Here is a 12500-nt window from a genome sequence, read left to right on the forward strand (position 1 = left end):
CTCCCCAAAATTCAGTTTTCTTTTTTTCCCCCCAAGGCATTCCGTTAAATTTAGGGGAACGCATTTATATTTCACTGTTTTTATTTAAATGTTTATAATGGATATTTTAATAAAACCCAATATGTTTTCATTTTGTTTCTGGAGAAATTATTTAAGTTCTGGTATTATCATGTATGATTGACAAAACAATTGCTTGTTATATGTGCTGGTAGATTTTAAAATGTTAAAAATATACAGGTTAAAACCCCTGTATTATAGTTAACAAGAGAGAGAGAGCCGAAAAAATCCCTGGTAGATCCCCGAAAGAGGTTGAAAAATTCTTTTAAATCCAAAGTAAGAAAAAACATTCGTGTGGGTAATATAAATAATAAAATTAAAAAAATACTATAATCTGTTTACAGAAAAATAACAAAGTAATCTTTTTTGGAAAAACAGATGGAAATCAGGGTAAATGAAATCTTTTTTCAAGCTAGTGGCTGAAGTGGCACTTGGAAACATTAGTGTTTCCTTTTATTATGGGGTTTAAAACCCATTAAATAAGTGTTAATAAAATTTTTATAAAGAATAATACTATCTATGCTAAAAGAGGGTTTTCAAAAAATAAATATAATTAAAAACATAAAACAATCAGACGTATAAATGGCATGAATCTAGCAATTTGTTTTTTTTGTCAAAAGTAGTTAGTTCCCAAAAAAAATTATTTATTTTAAACCTTTTTTGTTTATTTTCCTAAAATAAACCCTTTGTTTCCTTTTTTTGGAATGGGTTTTGTGTTTGGTTCTTTTTTGGGTTTTTGCTCCTGAAAGCCCTTGGAGAATCCACCAGATTGAAAAGAGATGCCATCCTTGGGAAATCCCTGAACTGATACGGGAAAGAAATGAAGGAATTTGAGGAAATTTGTACGAAAAAAGGATTCAAAAAGGAAGACAAAAAGGGGGGATAATTTATATTCCCAAAAATTAGGGGAGAATGGATTCTGTGCAATAAAGTTTTTTTTTAGTTAACTTTTAAATGATGTATCTTCAGTAATAAAGAGATGTAAGATTAAAATTGTTTGATATTCCCCTTCTTCATTTCCCTCTAAGACTGAAATTAATCATCAGTAACCCTTTTATGATTTTATATTGTCCCGCCAGTGGGTCTTTGCTCTGTGCAAAAAAAATTTTTAAAACAAAAAGGATGCCCGGGGGTGTTTTTTTAACATAAGGGACCTGGGCAAACATGACGATTGGGTGTGAGCAGAGGGCGGGGAAAAAGCCAAGGGGAGGGGGTTTTGGGTGCTGCTCCCGGGAAAAGGGACCCGTGTGTGCCTTGTGGACCGATAAAAAACCTTTTGGTTGCCCTGTTATAAGCTGTATTGTGCGTGTGAATCTGGTTTCCCCCCTGTATTGTGCCTATAGAAAAGTGTACGGGTAATAATTGTGTAAAATAAAGGAAAAGATGATTTTGTTTTTTTACTTGTCCCCTGCCCCCCCCCTTTGGGGGGTTTCTCCCTAGTGTTTGGGACGTGTGGTTTCGGTGCCCTGGAGCTGTTCCCGTGTTCAACCCTGTATTAACACGTGTCTCCTACCCTACCTTGTGTTCGTGCGAGAGCGGGCGACCGCGTAACAAATGGGTCGGGAGGGGATTTGTGAATTTGATCAGTGACGCGCCCCTTTTTCATGTCGTCCAAAGATGCGGCACCCATAGGGGGGATATGTAGGCAGGACGAGGAGGTGAACCGAGCCAATGGACTGTCACTCCCCATGCGGCCCGGTATGAGGGGGAAATGGCAAAAAAAGGCAAAGAGCAGGCACAGGGGGATACGAGCGGCGCACCATCTGCGAGATGCAGGCAAGGGAAGGGGGGAACAGTTCTGCCGACTTCTGAGGTGTACAGAGCAATTTGCATCGTAAGAGAAACTCAGCGTACACCGAAAAGGCCTAAAACAGGGCTTAGGTGAACTGATGGAGGGTGCAGACTCGAAGGGCGAGGTTCGGACCTGAGGGGGGGGAAGTGAAGGCGGGAAAGGGCCTCATGGGTGGAAAACGTTGCAGCAAAAAGGGCAGACGGGGTTTCTGGCAACAGTGCAAGGTTAGGTTTACGGGGGTCTGCGGGGGTCCGGGGCAGGAAATCCCCGGGCCTCGCAGGTCGTGTCGGAGCAGTGGTCGCTGCGGGGAAGGCTGGGGACCCTCGGAACCGCTCCCTGGATATAGGGGGCGGAAAAACTCGGCCCCGGTCAACCCGCCCATTGCCTCCCTCACCCCCTTTCCTTCCCGGGCGTGTTAGTTCACGGCACGCTTTCTCCAACCCCCCAGCCCTCGGCCTCCAGACTTTCTGTAGCGAAGCTAGCTGAGTACAGGGAAAGGGGGCCTGGGAGGCATATGTCGCCCATTTTAAAGCTGGCATTGCCCCGGCTGGACAGGAAGAAAGGCCTGCGTGGTAGCAGCGCTAAGGGGGGCCCCGGTGGATTGTTGGGGGATCGCCGCATCCCAAAATGCCTTACACAGCGTGGGAGAGGCTTTTAAAAGCCCTTTCGGGACCCCCACCAGGCCAGGGATATCGGGCCCCCCTTGAAGAAGGGACTGTGAGCGTGGGGGCCCCCGTCCAGCTGGCGAGGATTGGAGGGCGCTGGAAGGGGGTCGTACCGTGCGGTGCGAAGAGATGATGTGGTCCTGGCCCGTGATTTTTTTGTTGACGCTTTACAGGGCCAGCAGCTGCAAAACTCGTAAAACAGGGACCCCTAGGACCCAGGGGGCGTGGGAGGGCCCTTGGATTCGAGGCCCTTTCCCGAGGCAACCAGTGGCCCAGGGCCCGTGTCAGCCCCCCCGTGACCTCCAGGGGAGGCTAAAGGGAGAAAAAGCATTTAAGACGGTGAGCCCGAGAACTTTTCCCAAAGGCTTGTGTTTTGGGGTTTTCGGGAGGTAGGGCACAGACGTAGTCAGTGTCAGGGGAGCGGGGAACACGTTTTTTCAACGGACGGATTTGAGCCCTTCCCGCAGGCGCAAGGGGTGTGGCAGGTTTTGTACCATCCCAGTGCATGCCTAAGGCTAAAGGGAATGGACAGGCGGGAAAAATCGGACAGGCGGAGAAGGGGGCCGAAACAAGCCGTCCCCGGTTCCCAGGCCCCGCTTGGGTAAGTAAGTCGAACCAGCAGATGCGGTGGGGGCTCAATAGATGGAACCATGCCCCCCTGACAGGGAAAAGGGGTGAAAGACCCTAGTGCGGCCTGTATGTTGGCCACTTCCCGTGCACCACAGAGACTGTGTGGGTACGGGGCAGTGTGCGTCAAGGGGCCGTGGAGGCTCGATTGGCTGGGCAGCACGGGGCAGCGGCGCGGTGATGTGGCCATCTGGAAGCACTGCTTTTTGGGGCCTTTTCTCCTGACACGAGTAAGGCGTGTTCAAACCCTTTGGACGGAAGCGGTGAGGGTGCCGGGAAAATTGCCCTTGCCTCCCGAGGTTGGCTGTGCAGAGGTAGTTACGGCTGAGCGATGCACCTTTCCCCCAGGAAGAGTTAGAATCGGTGTCGACTGTCAAGAATGATGCGTGAAGTAGAGGGCCCCATGGAGCCCCTTCAAAACCTGCAGCGGTATGGCGTACGGTTGGGGGGACCTTGTTGGACCAGGGGAGGGGTTAGTTCAGTGTTGGTAGCTAAATTTTCCAATAAGACTGAAGGTGCCAGTGGGGCAAAGTTGGGGGCCTTGTGAGGAATGGGGCATCCAGAAAGACGTCGGGGAGCGAGGATTTTTTGGGGTGGGATCGTTGCCGACTTCCCTCGAGGGGCTTGGGACCGGCGGGGCGTTACCATGGGCCCGGAAAATTACCCTGGGGCCATGGTGAAAAAAAAAGTGATGTTTGCCCCAGAGGGCGTGAGACTGGCAGACGCTGACCGAAATGAGGACCAAATTTGGACGGTGAGGGGATGCAGCGACGTAATGGGACCATGACCAGGTCTTGGGGGCAGGACAACCCCTCGGGTGCCCCTGCCAAACACCGCCGCCCACACCCCCTCCAGAGCGACCCCAGAAGAGCGAAGAAAGCTGGATGAAAAATTTTTTTTTTCTGAGAACTGATTTTTTAATTACGGTCTTTTGTTTTAAAAAAATTTTTTTTGTTCCTGAGGACTAATTTTTTTTTTTAAATTTTCTGTAGTTTTTTTCAGTTTTAAATATGTCAGAGCAGAGGGTGTCTGCTTGATAGGGGGGGATAGTGCTAGCAGTGGGTCTTTGTTCCCCGTGCGAAAAAAGTGTTAAACAAGAAAAAAGGGGGACCTGGGATGTGTTAAAATGAAGGGACTGGGCAAACAAGCATCGGCTGTGAGCAGAGGAGCGGAGGAACAACCAAAAGGGCGCGGTTGGGGTGCTCCGTGAAGACCCCGTGTGTGCCTTGTGACCTGAATAAACCCCCGTGTTGCCTGTTATAAGTGGTTTTTGGGGTGTGTTACAGTGGTTTCCCCCTTTTTGTGCCTTAGAAAAGTGTACAGGTAAATAACTTGTGTAAATAAAGGGGGGGGACTGTCATTTTTGTTTTACTTCGTCCGCCTCGCCACTTTGGGGTTTTTCCTCTCCCAGTGTTCTGGGACGGCGTGGTTTTCGGTGCCTCTTGGACTTTCCGGTTCACGACCCTGTTAAACACGTGTTGCCCAGCCTACCTTGTGTTGTGGGGAGAGAGAAGAGGCGCCCCCGGGAAAAAAAATTTTTTTTAGGGGGGGTTCATCAAGGTTGACTCAGGTTAAAGATACAGGGGAAACTCCCCCCGGACGTAATTTAATAGTGCCCCCCCTAGAAAAGGTCGAGTGGGTTTCCCAGTAAAGAGAATAATGCTTTTTTGTGACCAGAGAGAGCGAAAGTGGGCCCCAATAACATATGGTGGCAGCTAAAGTGGGATATGATCAAAATATTTCAGTCTAATGTACTGGAGAGAAGAGTACTATTAGATACCTTGTTGAACTTCTTAAGTGAGTTGTTTTTGCTCAAAATGAGTTCCTGAGAATCTGGCTAGAGTGGAAACAGGGTGTATGATGAGAAGAAGGTGAGAAAGATCTGTTGGCAGAATGAATGCTTTAACAGAATAAAGTGTTGAATTCAAACTTAAGTTATGATGAATCAAGTGAATGAAAGAGATAAAGAAAAGGAGTCCACAGAGAAGAGATAACTAGAAATAAAATTGAAGAAAGTATCTCAATGCAGATGAAGAGCGTAGATATACTAACAGATGTAGAGAAGTTAGACGACAACCCAGAGATTTGAAGATTAGTCGTAATCATATAGGATGTATTTTGTAATGTTAATAAGTTAATTACAGAACCACAGGACTGTTTAAAGACACAGTTAAGTAGTATCATTATATTGTGTATTTTGTGTGGTTCTAATATTGGTGCTATGATATTAAGATCCACAGGATGTGGAAATTATTATACTACCAGATTATGCTATTTAAGAAATTGAAGGATTTTGATAACCTACATGCCTTGGCCAGAATAGGATGTGCTTTGCGAATCCTAATTCTCTAGAGTTAGTAGATAACTGTTAGGGCATGTGATGACTTTATTGTTGTTTTCCTATATAAATGGGTGATGAGGACACCGTAGATATAGTAGATCGAGGACATTCTGTATGAATGTTAGTCTACTTTATATTGTTAACATTGTTGCTTTCACTATAGATTTGATATATTCGGGACTTCTTGCAGAAAAATTGCTAGGGAATTTAGGTTAAGGGGTTGTACAGAATAAGAGCGTGCTACCTTGAAGGTGGGTCCCCCCTCACGAGTTTGGATATGTACTAATGTGAAACCTATTTGAGCACGTTAGGCTCGAGTATATTAATACTGATCCTGATGTAACTCGGTGCAAGGTTTAGAAACAATTAACATAATCCTCATGATTCTCTAATAGGCTGGGGAAGTTGATGTGATTTCCTGCAACAGACAGGGCCTGTCAACTGTGTAAAGATTAGATCCTCTGGCTGTATATTGGTAGAGTGACCTGGTATTGTCTGGATATTCGGTACAAAATGTTTGTATGGAACTGTGTATAACGATCTAGTGATATGTTCCTAGCCTCTCGAGCTGAGAATGTGTAACAATTCTGTGAAATACAGCAATAACAGGAGCTTGATAAGACATTTGTATTTTGATATATTGTAATTGACTGATACTAATTGTGAATTCTTGGATAATGGGTAGAATACTGGATGAAATGTGATTTAATATGTTCCTAGACTTGGTTCGTTCGACGAATTTTTGTCTCCCTCTAACCCCAAAAGGTGTGTAATGATGCACTAAGTCTGAAGTCAAGATAGAATGACTCCGAAACCATCCGTCCCCTTGTGCCCGACGCTTTGTATACCTCACTTACTTGGTCTTTACTCATATGTTAATTATGTATGACCTTCATTTAATTTAGTCTTTAAGCTGGGTCAGTATAATTAGTACTTATATACTTTATTTAGAAAGATATTTTATTTTCTTAGAAAGTAGATACTTATTTTACTATTTTTGTATCAGGTGCTATAGTACGTATCCTTACGTTTTCTTTGTTTTCCCCCACAAGGCATTCTACTTTAATAGAGGGAAAGCAGTTATTTTCACTGTTTGCTTATTATATTAATGTTATATAATGTATTTTATGAAACCAATAATGTAGTCATTTTGTTTCTGGAGAAATTCTTTAAGTTCCGGTATTATGCAATGTATTATTAAGCACGAAACAATATGCTTGTATTATATGTGACCTGATAGGATGTACACCTGTTAAGAATATAACATGTGTTAAACCTGATATTATGGTCGATGACCAGAGATAGAGGAACCGAAACGTGCTGGTAGATGCCCGAAAGCGGTTAGTTAAAATTCTTTCAAATCCCAGAAGTTACAAGAAAGAACCTTCAGCTGTGGTAATATCAATATAAAATAAAATACTATGTATCGATTACAGAACAAAAACAAAGTAATCATTTGAGAACAGATTGTAAATCCTTGTAATAGAATATCTTCTTCCACTAGCTTATGGCTACCGTGGCACTTGGCTACCATTCAGATGTTTCTCTGTATTATGTAGAGGATTTAAATACCCATGCAAGGAGTAAGTGTTATTGAAGTTTATAATAGAATACACTATCTAATGCAAACATGAGGGTTTCATAAATATAATATAATGTATAAATATAAACGACTCAGATCTATATAATGTCCGATGAATCTATGCATTTGTTTGTTTGTCAAACGTAGTTATGTTCCTACAAGACATTAGTTATATTGAACTCTTTATTGTTTTATCATTCCTAAAATAGAACCATTGTTTCTCTTTTTTGGGTTTTTGTTTTTAGTTCTTGTTTTTTGTGGTGTTTGCTCCTGAGCAGTCCTGGAAGATCCACCAGATTTGTAATAGCAGATGCCCATCCTTAGGAAGCCTCGGACTGATACAGTTAAGAAAATGAAGGATTGAGGAAAGTCCTGTCAGCAAGGATTCCAAGAAGGAAGACGATAAAGAGGGGGAAATAGTTAATACTACACACATTAGTGGAGAATGGACTTCTGTGTCATGAAGTTTTTTTTTTGTAGTTATACCAGTTTAATGATGTATCATATATATCAAGAGATGTAAGATTTATCATTGTTGTGATATTACCCCTTTCTCTCATTACCTCTAAGACGAAATTATATCATCAGTAACCCTCTTACTGATATTATATTTTTTATAGTGTGGGTTAATCAAGAGTTGACTCAGGTAATGAAAAGGAGAGCTCACACGTGAACGTTTATTTAATAGTGCCCCCTCTAGATAAAGTCCCGAGTGGACTTTCCCAGTAGAGGGAATAGTGGCTTTGACCATAGAGAGGAAAGTGGGCCCAATACAATATGTTTCCACCTGTAACACCCCTTCCCAGCTGATCTCCCAGGTTAGAGAACTGTTTTCCCACTCGAACTCTAAACTTGCCTGTTAGCAAGGAATCTTTGGTATGAAGCTTAGGTAATTGCTCCTCTTAAACCAATGTCATACAGTTTCAAGAGTTGCCATGCTTCCAAGTGGTACTTAATCCTTTTTCCAGGTCAAAAGATAGACTGCTAACATGTGACATCACTGTGCGAAGGAATTCTGTATAGCAGTTTCCATTCTTACAAGTGCATCTGTGGTCGATCTCAATCCTCTAAACCCATATTGATATGGGGTCAGCACGTTTTCCTTTTCTAGCAGCCATGTCAACCTGAAATTTAACATTTTCTCCATCAGCTTGCAGATGCAGCTGGTGAGAGAAATTGATCTGTAATTTCCTGTGTGGAAGCATCCTTACCAGGTTTAGGGACAGGAATGATTATAGCCTCTTTCCATGTGGATGGCACTGTACCCTCCCTATAGATCCTATTGAATAGGTCCAACAGGAACTTCTGGGAGCTCCCCAGTAAGTGATATCATTGGTATGAATATCGCCACTTCCTGGGGCAGTCTTACGGTAGAGACTCAAAGCAGAGGCCATCTCCTTGCGCAAAAAATGGCAATTTGAATGGAAGTTCTGCTGCATCTTACTGAAGAACGCCTGGGTTCGTTCCTGCTCAGCCCGAAGAGTGGAGAATCAGGCAGTGTAAGATGCTCCAAAAGGAGATCTCTGCCATGGATTTAGCTAGCTCATTAGCAACATCTTTTTTGTCTGTGATGATTATGCCATCTATCTTCAAAGCAGGTGGTGGGCAGTGATGTGCTCTTTCTAGTGATCTTGTGCACCTTGCCCCATACCCATGTTAAGGGGGTCCAGAGTTAATCAAGGAGACACTCTGTCTCCACGATGTCTGTCTAGCCTCCTTCAGCACTCGCCTGGCCTTGTCTCGGGTCTTTTTGTAATGGATCAAGGTTACATCACTAGGGCGTCACTTCAACTACCTTAATGCAGCTTTCCTTGCTCTGACAGCTTGTTGGCATTCATCAGACCATGGTACCGGAGGTCGACGGTAATGTCCGCTACTTTTGGGAACGGATGCTTCTGCTGCAAGGTGAATTCGTGATGTGAAGTGATTACCGCATCTTGAACACACAAAGATCATTCACAGATCCTTGCAATACTGCAGTTGATCTAAAAAGATTCCAGTCCGCATGTTCAAGTCGCCATCTCTGCACTCCATTGGCTGTAATACCATTCACCTCTAAAAGTATTGGAAAGTGGTTGTTCCATGTAAGTCTCCCTGACCTGCCAGTGAAATTCATCTGGGAATCAGGTGAGCCAATTGATAGGTCTATATTGGAGAATGTCCCAGTTTGAATTTGGAAATGTGTGGGAGTGTCACTATTCAGTAAAACTGCATCTACTCTTAAGAACAAGGACTCCAAGGTCCTTCCTCGAGAGTTGTTGCACAAAGTGTCTCTCCAGAGGTTTGCCCCACACCTTTAAGCTGTCCCTTTCCAGGATCATGGGAGAATCTTTTTGAGGGGTTGTTTACCCATGGAACTAGTTTCCACAGGCTTCCTTTTGACAGGCTCAGGATTTCTTTGCCTGGGCTAAGGACGGACCTGAGCCTTTGCTTCATAATTTTATCCACTTAGAGCATAATATTTATGTTTTGAGTTTTAATCTATTTATTGTTAATTGTAAGATTTTTATTGATAGATTTTTAAAGTTTTAAATATTTTAATATTACTATCTAACAAAGTATTCGCCGCTAATGACATTAACTGTTGACGCGGCAGATAATTTTTAAAAATCAATCAGTCAAGAGCTGTACATCACTGATGCGATGCACTGTACTCTCCGTGCGTGCGTGCGTGCGTGTGTTTGTGTGTGCTTATATGTGTATGTGCGTGCGTGCGTGCGTGTGTGGGTGTAGTTAGACTTGTCAGCTTCTTAAAATGTATGCAAATTTCTCCCCCCCTTATAAGTAACATTAAGAGTCTCACTCAAATTCTCGCGGCAACTACTTTGGGAATCACTGATATGCTGTATACTATAGGGTATAATGTGAATGCCTGGCAGTTTAATAATTGTCTCAGTTTCCATGTAGAAAATTATAACACAGTTTTGATAAAGAATTTCATATCTTTAAACCTTAATATACAATGATTACAAAAATATCTAACCACAATTTTGTTAAACATAATCAGTTGAAGTATGAGCTACCTACATCTAATACAAATGCAATTTTTGATAAAAGCAAGACATTTTATTACATTTATGCCACTATGCACAAAAGGTCATACAATTTTCTTAGACATATTCAAATTTGTCGTAAAATTTGTCTATGACTGGTTAAAATTTGACCTGGTCGATTTGTTAGGCATGAGCAATCCATGCTGCTACAGTGAATCTAACTTGTATTAAGATTATGATAGAATGTAGCATCTGTTACTTTTATTGTCATTGTGAAGGTGCGCTCTCTTGTTTGTATTTCTCGAATAAAACTTTACAGTGCAAATTTAGGAAATTACTGAATTACTGAGTTATTTTCACTGTATATAAAATTGCATTAACGTTGTACGCGTCTCTAGATAAAACTGCGGAGTCAAAAAATGTTTCCCCATCAGACAAATTACAAGATATTCAAAAACACATCTGGTGGAGACGTATTCTCTGCACAGAGGTTGGGATGCAGGAGGCGGTGACGCAGAGGGTACTTGAGGCGGTGCTGCATCCACTTCTCCCTGTGGCTCGGGTGGGCTGGGCCCCAGGCGGCCGACGGGGACAGGCAGGACTTGATCCGCTGAAAAGAAATATGAATAAAAAAGTAGTAGGAAAGTTGTTATTGGCTGTTTTTTATTATTATTATTATTATTTGTTTACTTTATTTATTTATTATTATTTTTTTTTGGGGGGGAAGCAGCGTTGATCCAGGCTGTTCCAAAGGTGGGGTGGAATGAGCAATACGAGAGTACCAAGCACCAATATTTTGCATTTTACAGGCATTTTACATGCATATTAATTTCAGCAAAATCATATCCATATCCTTTTTTAAATTACTGATATGTTTGTAACTAGATGATCTTTGCTGAATATCATACTTCACAGAAAACTTATTTCTTTAAGTCATTTTGCTTGTTTGAGTACGGTGGAATGCATAGTAAGGATGTAATTTATGTACAATAGTTACTTTTATGTTATAAAGATTGTGTCCTTTCATTCCACCGCCATTTTGGGCAGGGATTCTAAAACTTTTAAGCTCGTCGACCCTCAATGGAGTTTCAAGTTTTCTATCGACCCCCTAAATTTTAACTGAAGGACAGAAAAAAACTATTATGATAAAATCAATATGTTTAGAAGCAGTCGTACTGGTAGTAATAGCCAGTAGAAGTAGTAATAGCAGATTTTACGAATGTAACGTGAATTAAAATTCGAGACTTAAGTCCTTCAATCCTGTAAAATTCAGACCCTGGTTATCATCGATCCTTTTCGATTTGGTAAATGATTATAGACTCCTTGGATGGTCCAGTCGATCCATGGGGGTCGATATCGACCACTTATTAAACCCCTAATCTAGATGGCCAACAAAGGACTGAAACTTACAGTACTTTTATATATATAATTTTATTATTATTATCATTATTATTATTATTATTATTATTATTATTATTATTGTGCAGCATTACCTGTTTGAATGAGCCAGCAGTTCTAAAGCAAAAGTAGTAGAGGAAATAGGTTGGAATGAATTGGATGGAGGTGAGGGCGATGACCCAGCCGGTGCTCTGAGCCCAGGTCGGGAAGGTCTGCCCTCGGTATTCTGCGCCAGACTGATTCAGCACAGTGTTCATGAGGATGCCCTGTTAACGAAATGCATATGAACCTATAATTGTGGTGTTATGGTTCATCAAACTCTCTTGAACATGTCTCGAATAATGCGGTGCTGTTTTTTTTTTCTACATATTTAATAAACAAGCTTTAATCACTTGGAAAAAATATCTTGCACACGGACGATATTCAATTATAAAAAAGGATAAAATAAAACTGATAAATAAAAATGAAAAGTAAAAGGATAATGAACATGATTAATCAATCATTGGTGATTATTATCCAATTTATTTCCATCGTATTATTACGATCCAGCACCTTTTACACTAACAGCAAACACGATATCTAGTTAATTATTTTTACTTACAAGGAGTGCGAGCAGAAAGACGACCAGTTAATCTTTGTACTTACGAGGAGCACGAGTAGAATGACAACCAGTTACTCTCTGTACTTACAAGGAGCACAAGGGGAGTGACGACCAGCCAAGTGCCCCACCAGCCGTAGCCAATGCGTCGTCCAATCATCAGCTGAAGGTCCTGCACAGTTCGACCAGCGCCTACAGGAAAGAAACTCGTAAGTGGACAGATGACATTCATATTTACGTGAAATAAGATGATACTGGAGCAACAATGAAATCAGAATCAACATAATGATCATAATGTTTGATAAGTATAATAATGGTGATGATAACAAGGAGGACAAACATGTAAATGCTAATTATATAGATAACAAAATTTCCATCCAAAAATAATGATAATAAAGGTTTTTACGCCGAAAATTCATTGCATGAAAGCCGCCAACGAATTTAGCA

This window comes from Penaeus monodon, chromosome 6 (genome assembly GCF_015228065.2).
Source record: "Penaeus monodon isolate SGIC_2016 chromosome 6, NSTDA_Pmon_1, whole genome shotgun sequence".
Lineage (NCBI taxonomy): Eukaryota > Metazoa > Arthropoda > Malacostraca > Decapoda > Penaeidae > Penaeus > Penaeus monodon.